This window comes from Pezoporus flaviventris, unplaced genomic scaffold (genome assembly GCF_033815535.1).
Source record: "Pezoporus flaviventris isolate CSIRO_AGI_PZ_B2104156 unplaced genomic scaffold, CSIRO_AGI_Pfla_v1 ptg000023l, whole genome shotgun sequence".
Taxonomy (NCBI): Eukaryota; Metazoa; Chordata; class Aves; order Psittaciformes; family Psittacidae; genus Pezoporus; species Pezoporus flaviventris.
Window position 1 is genome coordinate 5287183 of NW_026892571.1, and position 558 is coordinate 5287740.

Consider the following 558-nt stretch of genomic DNA (forward strand, 5'->3'; position numbering starts at 1 on the left):
GCCCTTCCCTCTGTCCATCTGTCCTGGCACATGATCTGTCCTGCTTGGCTCTGCCTTGATTTTCCCGGTGTCACTCCTCACCCAGCACTGATTTTGCACCAAATCCTTCTGTGCCTTATTTCACAGGATCCCAGACTGGTTTGGGTTGGAAGGGACCTTAAATCTCATCCAGTCCCATGTCCCTGCCACAGGCAGGGACACCTTCCACTAGAGCAGCTTGCTCCAAGCCCTGTTATTCTATGAGGTCAGAAATCTAACAGTGTAGGGAGCAAACTAATGCAGGAGCATCACTGGTCCTTGCAGGCATCTTCCTGCAGCACACGTGAGGCTTTGCAGATGGGATAGGGGCTCTGTGCAGAACTTGTGCCTTCTACAAAGCGCACTTTGCAGGTGACAGCGGGCAGTGGTGATGGTCCCTGCGGTTTGGAAGCTGATGGTGACTCCACAGCCCTCTCCCAGCTGGGGAGCCCCCCACCCCACCAGGCATTGTACCAGCCCGGTCCTCCCTTTTCCTGTAGGTGGGGTTTCCATAGGAAACACGGCTGGTCCAGGGCCCGG